The sequence below is a fragment of the Pecten maximus genome, chromosome 8 (genome assembly GCF_902652985.1).
Source record: "Pecten maximus chromosome 8, xPecMax1.1, whole genome shotgun sequence".
Taxonomy (NCBI): Eukaryota; Metazoa; Mollusca; class Bivalvia; order Pectinida; family Pectinidae; genus Pecten; species Pecten maximus.
This window is the reverse complement of record NC_047022.1, coordinates 45,611,212-45,620,088: the sequence shown is the minus strand read 5'-3', so window position 1 is coordinate 45,620,088 and position 8,877 is coordinate 45,611,212. Positions and strand designations below refer to the sequence as shown.

General features: G+C 34.9%; 1 long non-coding RNA gene across 1 annotated transcript; it reads left to right on the top strand.

Annotated features, from left to right (window-relative positions):
- The first annotated feature begins 6,417 nt into the window (after positions 1-6,417).
- Positions 6,418-8,295, top strand: LOC117333674. Its single transcript, XR_004533981.1, has 3 exons — positions 6,418-6,604; positions 6,911-7,048; positions 8,112-8,295. It is a non-coding gene; the product is annotated as an uncharacterized LOC117333674 (long non-coding RNA).
- Positions 8,296-8,877: the final 582 nt, after the last annotated feature.

Here is an 8,877-nt window from a genome sequence, read left to right as displayed (position 1 = left end):
GGAACGTGATCACCCAAACATTGCGTGAACGTTATCACGAACTGTTATAGGTAATGTCAAAGTTCAGATGTGTTGTCATGACTAAGGCCGCTATGTTAAAAATAACATTTGCTATCTTTCAACATTCTGGGTTACTATTAAACTCCGGAACGCGACAGCTGTTAACTGATAAGACTTCCATGTATATTTTAAGATATTATAATTAAAGGAAATTTATTTTTGACTCAATCAAAGGCTTATGACTTACAGAAGATGCTTCTATATCGATTACCAATTCTTAGCTTTACCTCACCTGGACCGAAGATAATTCCTTTAAATTGGTAATAGGCATAACGTTAAGAATCATTTTTAGGGTAAGGGGAACCGATTTCGCATAAATGGTGACTCTGAAGGTAATTCCTTTAAATCGCTAGCTACTCGTTATAACGTTGAAAATGAATTTGAGCCCAATTTGGTCAGAAACATCACTTAGGAAGGGGAACTTTGGTTTGGGAAGGTAAACAGATTTAGATAAATAGCGACCCCTTTGGGGGCAGAGGAGCAGGGCCCAGTAGGGAAAAATAGAGGTTCTTTCTTCAAATCGCTACTTGTGATAAAGATATCAATGGATTTAAACCCAATTTGGTCAGAACTGTTCTGGGGAAAGGAACAGATTTTGCATAAACTCTAAACGTGACTCTGATCACTAATGGACCAGATGGAAGGGGCATCTTAGGGTAAAAGGAAGAAATACTAGCCATACAAAATTGAGTTAATGTTAAAGACATTTGGTAGGTAACGACATTTCTTAAAGGGGAAACTCATGACTTTGACCCCCAAAGAGGCAAGTGGCGGGTCCAATAGAGAAAATAGATTTTTTGTCATATTGTCAGTCATATTTGTTCCGAAACATCCTTGAGAAAATTGGGAACAGATTAAGCATAATGATAAAGATGACCGAAACTTTTTATAAAATAGCGACAGATTATTTTCTATACGGTAAATAATGTTATCTTTTATTGTTATTGTTTTAAGATCAACAGTAAATTATAATGATTTAGTTGAAATCAGAATCACTTGCCCATCTGTAAGATGCCTGTTGAGTTCACCATACTGAACTGATATTTTGTCTGGAGCATTATTGGACAAATGAGATGAAATATTGTACACACGGAGGGTTTGGGTCCCTTGGGCAAGAGAGAGCTGGGGCCTAATAGTGGAAGTGTTGAAAAAAAGGTGTAAAACCTTATTTTTCTGAAAGAAAGACAGGATTGGGTCCATACATGGTTTAACCATAGTTCGAAGAATTTGGGATAAAAGGTAGACAAATAATTGTAATGTAACTTTAAATCCTTAGCTATGAGTTATTCAGGTGAGCGATTCAGGCTCTCTGGGTTCCTTGTTATTAAATGTAACAGGTACCATCAATGATAGCCAACCTAACCTGCAGCTGCCATCGCAAATTGATACGTTTCTCTTAATATATTATTATTAGAAGTAATGGATATCATTATTATATTATGGTAAAGTGGGCCGTATTTGATAGAATTTTGTATTGTGTTAAGGTGAATGTATTATAGATGGATGAGTATGCATATTGCTTTAATATTTTTAATTTGTTTTAATTAAATAGCTTAAGGTTTGACCATTTTTATGTTATATGGAGTGTACTACCATCCATTGCTGGTTCATTGTGCAATTACACTAATTATGCTCATTTTTTCATTAACTTTAAATAAAATTTGTATTGTTTGCATGCAAGATCTATATTGGTAGTAAGACACATGTTGTTTATCTTTTTTAATTTAAAGTGAACGTGACGATAAAGATTATCAGACGTAACATATATATCATAAAACTATGACTTTTCCTTAATGATGAAAATTTAAAGTATCTGCAGCTGTGTTTTGTTAATACGTAAATCAGTACAAAACATTACAATTCCTTATGTCCTACTCGAATGCGTATATTACCGTTCGTAAGCGAAATGCTGCATGGACTCATAACTTTATACCATGAGGACTCCATATAACATTGTCAATGTTTGTTAATTATAATCAACAGTGATTCCTAATTATTAAACATATATTTATGGAACTATTTTACGGTGTAAACTCGAGTATCGTTTTACTAAAATCGCTATTTAATGTCTAAGTAGAATCTATAGATAAAGTCGCTTTTAATTGTCTAACTTATGATGGAATTAACTTTTGATTATTGAAAATTTTGTCTAAGATTAAAAGTAACCATCATCGATATCAATATACTATATTAATAAACATTAATATTGAGAAAGCAATTTTCGATATATCTTCTTTCCAATATTTTCTATTTTATTTAAGCTTTCATTCATGGCCTGGACATCCAAATGTAATAGTGATCTAACTTCGTCATTGCAGCTTATGATTTGCCAATGGAAAAAAAGAGAATAAAAATGTGAATGTGTTTACTGCAAACTGATGTCATGTGTTATAATTCTTGACATTGTGTTTTGTTGTTCCTACCGATAGGTATAGTATGTTAGCAAGGAATAGTGACAGGTTGTAGCCAATCGATCCTGTGTAGTCCACTATAGGAGGCAATGGTTGTTTCTACCAACAGGTATAGTATATTAGCAAGGAATCGTGACAGATTGTGACCAATCGATCCAGTGTAGTCAACTATAGGAGGCAATGGTTGACCCGGTTTGTGAAGTATAGGAGTGCAGTATAATCTGGGGATAACTTCTGTTGTTGAGTATGAGAATTGTTTGTATTGTTGAGTATGAGAATTGTTTGTATTGTTGAGTATGAGAATTGTTTGTATTGTTGGTCAATAATGCGCGACTCATCTCTGATTTGGTCAGAAATTTTACCATTTTCTTTTTGTAGTTAGGAGTATGGTATTTCCTGAGAACCTTGTATGGTTTGGTCTCACTAAGTAATGTCTTGCGTTTGCCACCGTAGTCATCAGTGACTAGAACTACTATAGCCTTGCCTTTGTCGGGGTTTTTTACTCGACGAGAGTTATTTTTTCCTTCCTTGTCAAATTTGATGTTTGCGTTTTCATATTTTTTAAAATACCTATGACCTCCGACCGACCTTGTCTGCTCCGCTTCGTGGTAGGAGAGTGTTGAGCTGGCTAACTCAAAATATGTGATGAAGTCATCTACCGGCACCTTCTTAGCAGCGACTTCAAAATCCAGCACTTTCCCCAGTTCGTTCGTATGTGAAGACGTCACTTTGTATTTACTGAGATTTGTGACCAATTTTTAGCTGTGTATCTGATAAGTCTATTTCTGATTTCTTTTTGTCCATTCGATACAGTGTCTATATACACTTTATGTCGATAGACGAAATATTTCATCGTAGAGCGATGATCACTAGTTACTATTTCGTCACATAGACGTACTTGTAAACATGATTTTCGCTGTTTTTATGACTCGTGCCCTGATCGGGCCTCGAACTCACGATCTACGGCACCGAATCATCTAGCCAGAAATACCCGCAGCTAATACCGCTGCTCCACATCGACGTTAAAATGGCTCAGTGATGGTTGGTCCGATATACTGACATTATCATAGTGATAAGTCGTCTATTAGATGATATGAATACCTGGATCGCACCAAATCATTTAAATCTTTAACTAGACCTTTGTTGGAAAATCAACATATGATGAATTACTGACCGCAGTCTTCCCTACTTCTGCACCTCAAGTAAGAAATCGATGCCTCGGGTCCTGATCCGATGTAACACATGCTGAAAAATTCAACGTTGTTTATCATTGAGAGATTGTACAATTTGATAACTTTCCGTCTTTCTTATATTACACCAATACATTTAAGTTTAGGTTTTGCGTTTTTTCTCCCATATATTGACCTACAATGGTAATTGATAATCAACACAAATACTGTTTTCTCGGATACGGTGGAGAGCAAGTATCTAAATATATGTAAACCGTCACCCACAATCCTCCACTTTCATGACATATTAACATCCCTATTATAATATGTTGATATCCCTTGTTTTTTCGTAGACAAAGTGATGCCTTGTCTCTAAAATTGGTTTTTGGAAACGTTGTTGGATTATTTATTCAGTTTAAGAAAGATATTTTGAATGTGTCCTCCAAATCGTCTATCTTAGTGACGAATTTCTGTTTTACATTTTTATTTACATATATATTTTACCTACACGCTTTTCTCTCTAATTATCGGATCTAGATTGTACACAACATAGAGTTGGGAATAAAGACGTATCCATAAACGTGTTAAGTGTTATATTCCCCTGGAGCAAAAGATATACTGACCTCATCAACGACATTTTCAGTTTTTAAAAATTATATCATCTTCCGTATTGCTATCAAGGTCTGTATTGCTACGAGGGTTGATTGATATGTTGTGATCCTCGTATTGAAGGAGGTACTCAATGCGGCTTTTGCAAAATGAACAAATTCGGTTAGGGTCACCAACTCATAATGGTTGTCATTCGCACGATTGATGTGAGCAGATTTTTCTTGAACTTCACGATTCTTTGGCAATGACTTCTTATAGTAAAAATAATAGTCCTATCGTTCACCTACTTAGCTATCTATATATAGATATATGTTTGTAAAGGATGAGCAGATGTTATAATTCCCACTTAAACGTTCTATAGTCCTTGATGAGTAACTGCTATTCCACTTGTAGGAACATTAAACATAATGGCACTTTGTTCCTTAATGTTAAATTTGTTGAAATTGAAATCGAGCATAATAGCGATCTGATTAACTACAGGAGGTAGTATTTACCACCTACACACCCAGACCGTAACAGTCTGTACATGTCTTAAACATGTCAAGGTCAACTTGTAATGGATCAACGTGCTGAAACATCTAGAGCCATAAATATCTGAAAAAAACGAAAACTGGTTAGCGATATAAAATGTCAGCTTTCATGCACAACAACGAATGATTGATGTAACAATAATATATTTACAAATATCAACAAAATAAACATGACAAAATGAGACTTTTTAAAAATGTGTATCCTACCTGGGCAACAATCTTGCAATACCTGTGTGTGGTGTATGTATCCAAATGATTTAGTTTGATACAACAATGAAATAAACTTCTAAACTAAGATAAATTAAGTCACCAAATATTTTAAACATACAGAATAATTCCACGTATTAAAACGTACCGCATGTTTTGATTGAGACTCTTGGGCAACAACATCAGCTCACGGTTAATTGTAATCAGCTCACGGTTAATTGTAATCAGCTCACGGTTAATTGTAATCAGCTCACGGTTAATTGTAATCAGCTCACGGTTAATTGTAATCAGCTCACGGTTAATTGTAGCTTAAAGATAAAACTGCCGTCTAGGTACTCAAAATATGCTTAATATTGAAATAAAAAAACGAGACAACACATCAGGCAGCAACAGACTACACACGTGTAAAAAGGCATTTCGGAAGGAAGCGCGTCTTTTGTTTCACCATAAATATAAATCTATGTCAAGTCTAGTTAACATTTCAAAATATTTTATTAACAATACACATATAAAATACAGTATTGTCAAAAGAATAAGACAACAGGCTAGGCCTATATAAGTCTTCTTCTGAAGATATTCCGGTTGGACCTGGCAGAAAGATGTTATGTTCCATATTTAGATACTAAAATTAATGATATATTGCTAGAAAAAGCACTATTGGTTACTGAATAGATGGTAGTATAGTATTATTAGTTATATCAAAATAGAAATAATTACAATTAATGGAATAATTCTCCAAAATAGAATTGGTCAATAGTTAAGTGGAACCATAACATATCAATGCCAGACCCAAAAATGAAAACTAGTATGTAATACAGATACATATTTGTACACACTAAGAACTCACTCACACATTCATTCACACATTTGTACTAGAATGGTATAATGTTACAGTATTAAAATATAAGGATAAGAAACTTGCTGCAAATTTTATATGCATAATGACAGAATTTTTACTACATGTAGTTTATTATGTATACATAGAAAACCGCTTTGAAGATTTAATATATAGATTAACATAATAAAGAATAGAATTATTCAAATGATCAGGTGCATTGATGATACCAGATACTAAACAGTGAAGATTTACATAACCTAACAAATTATAAATGGATGTAATATGATGTCTTGAATTGGAATATAAAGAACATTGAAAGAAAAAATGCACTGTATCCTCTTTAGGAGCACCACATGGACAGGAAGTCTAGTTAACGCCTGACAACGAGAACTATAATGGTGGTAATATAATTTTGTGACAATGTAAACTTTTTTGGATTTCTGTTTGTAACGTTAAATAAGGATTCTTGTATTTGTATGAATTTATATACATTTCTAATAAAATGTACACATTAAACAAATATTGATGCGTATTCGCCGCCATTGTATTACAAACGTAAGTGTTGAGTAAGCGATTGTGAGTCTTTTGATTATATTTTTTCGACGTAAGAAGAGTCAAAATATCGGCCCTGTGAAGACTAACAGCTGGTAACGGCACGCCTCCGTGTCGGAGAAAGCCTATAAAAGGCGGGGGACATCCAGTCACCGTACGACTGGTATTCTAACAAGGACCCATCAGACACCATGAATACTCTTACCTGCTTGGTTCTGGCAGCATGCGGTGAGTGGTGTATAAATGTCGCGTTATTCTAGGGGAAAGTAAAGCTTTATCAGTAAATGATCTAGGATGATGACAAACAGATATCTCTAATGAATTTGGACAAGATAATTAGGTGGTGTGAAATCTGCTTATATTAGAAAATAAGTTCAAATGATCAATCCAATTCTGCGTTACTTATATGACCAATCAAATTCTGCGTTACTTATATGACCAATCAAAGTATATGCTATTTACCTGGCAAATCAAATTCTGTGTTAACTTTCATCAAAGTTAACTTTTTTTTTATTGATATATGATATTTTACAGTGGCCCTCGCGGTCAGCGAACCTTGCACCGATGCTGACTCATGCACGGACACGACTTGTAATACAGGAAAGAAAGAATGTGTCGCAATACATGGTCAGCACCTGTGCACGTGCGTTCACCAAAACGAACACAACGTCGGTACGTATCACATCTGGTGTCGATGGAGGTCTTAAGATTCAGAAAAATACAATTCTTTATTCCACTGTTCATATGAGAGTTTCTAGTTCGACTAATCATATAACATCATTTCACGGAAGAAAATACTTCAAGAGTAAGTTTCTTTCAAATGTTTTTTTCATAGAAATTGTCTTAGTGGACTATAGAGCTATGAACTGTACTTCATGATAGTATATTTTTATGTTTACGGTCTCCTTGGGGATTAAACACATGAAAACTGATATAAAAAGTGTTCAAAATGTTAAAACAACAGACATTTTATATGTGGACTCTATAGTATTTATCATGATTAGTACATTAAGTAGTAAGAGGCCCATTGGCCTGAATGGCCATCTAACTTTCATTATTGTACGCTAGTTTTCTTTCAATACAAACTCTTTAAATTTATTACATATAAATAATCTTATTTGTGAATTTTTTTTTTTTTTTTCATTTGTAATGGATATTAATTTTCATAAAATGACCGTTAAATGTATCGGGATATTTGCAGTTTTCTTGGGGGTTTCCCTGATTTTAATCATATTGTAACATGAAGCGTACCGCGGTATCGCTACTTACGATGTCTTCTTTTATTTTAAAGTCAACTAAAATTCTATTCCTAAAAGTGGTCCTTAGAAGAGCTTGCATGGAACAATTGAAACAATGAATGAAAAGCAAAAGTAAAGAAACGTAGTCGATGAAATGTTTTAATTTTAACCAACTGTATTTTCTTGATCATATATAAAATATACTTCCAGCATTGAAAGAATAATGAAGTATTTCATATCCGTTCAAAGTGTAAATGACTATTTTTACGTATTATAGACGTATTCCGTTCATAACTCTCTATGCGAGATACGACCTTTATTCTTTATTTTTTATTATAAAGATATGTATAGATATAAATTCTAAATAAGATAAAGTTTCGTTCTCATTGCTAAAGATGGTTGCAGTCAACATGCTGTCAGCTAGTCGGTTTGGCCATTATCTACCTATTATAAGATTCTATCTTTATCTTTATATACTATTATAATTCTACTTACAGCCTGTACCGCCGTCGGCGACTGCTCCTCTGATAAGATAAGCTGTAGCCAACACGGTCCTAACACACCGGTACACTGTGTGGACAGCTTTTGTAGGTGTGAGGGGCACGGTCACAACCATGGCAACCATCATCCTCCTGGGGGACACCAACCAGCCGCCGCAGGACAACACCACAACAACTAAGGGTACATACTCAACACCACAACTAGGGTACATACTCAACACCACCACAACTAGGGTACATACTCAACACCTCCACAACTAAGGTACATACTCAACACCACCACAACTAAGGTACATACTCTACACCACAACTAGGGTACATACTCAACACCACCAAAACTAAGGTACATACTCAACACCACAACTAAGGTATATACTCAACAACACCACAACTAAGGTACATACTCAACACCACCACAACTAGGGTACATACTCTACACCACAACTAAGGTACATACTAAACACCACCAAACTAAGGTACATACTCTACACCACAACTAAGGTACATACTCAACACCACCACAACTAGGGTACATACTCACACCACACAACTAGGGTACATACTCAACACCACAACTAGGGTACATACTCAACACCACCACAACTAGGTACATACTCAACACCACCACAACTAAGGTACATACTCAACACCACCACAACTAAGGTACATACTCAACACCACAACTAAGGTACATACTCTACACCACCACAACTAGGGTACATACTCAACACCACCACAACTAGGGTACATACTCTACACCACC